Consider the following 431-nt stretch of genomic DNA (forward strand, 5'->3'; position numbering starts at 1 on the left):
CAGGGAGATGCCCTGGAACAGACGGGTTCCATTCAGCCACACAGACTCACACACAGAGGACTCGACGGTTCGCTGCAATGACTCACTGCACTTCAAAGCCCTTTCCTCTGACCGCACGCTGCCCACAGCCCTGAGGTTCCCTCACCCCGGAATCTGGCCTGGAGTGAGGTGTGTGTGAGTGTGTGTGAGTGTGTGTGTGTGTGTGTGTGCATAGTATTTGTGTGGGGGTGGTGCAGGTTGAAGCTCTTACACAACTCCACTTCTGTTGTAAAACGTCACATTCATTAAAAAAAACAAAAAAAAAACAGAGGATGCCAGGTCTGTGTTTACGCCACTAAATGCCCGTGCCAGGACACAATGTGCCAGGCATGGTAGTTAGAGGCCGCGTTTGATGGTGTAGAGCTGCTCTGAATTGGAACCATCTTGGAGCA

The sequence above is a fragment of the Sardina pilchardus genome, chromosome 9 (assembly GCF_963854185.1).
Source record: "Sardina pilchardus chromosome 9, fSarPil1.1, whole genome shotgun sequence".
In the NCBI taxonomy this organism is placed as follows: Eukaryota; Metazoa; Chordata; class Actinopteri; order Clupeiformes; family Clupeidae; genus Sardina; species Sardina pilchardus.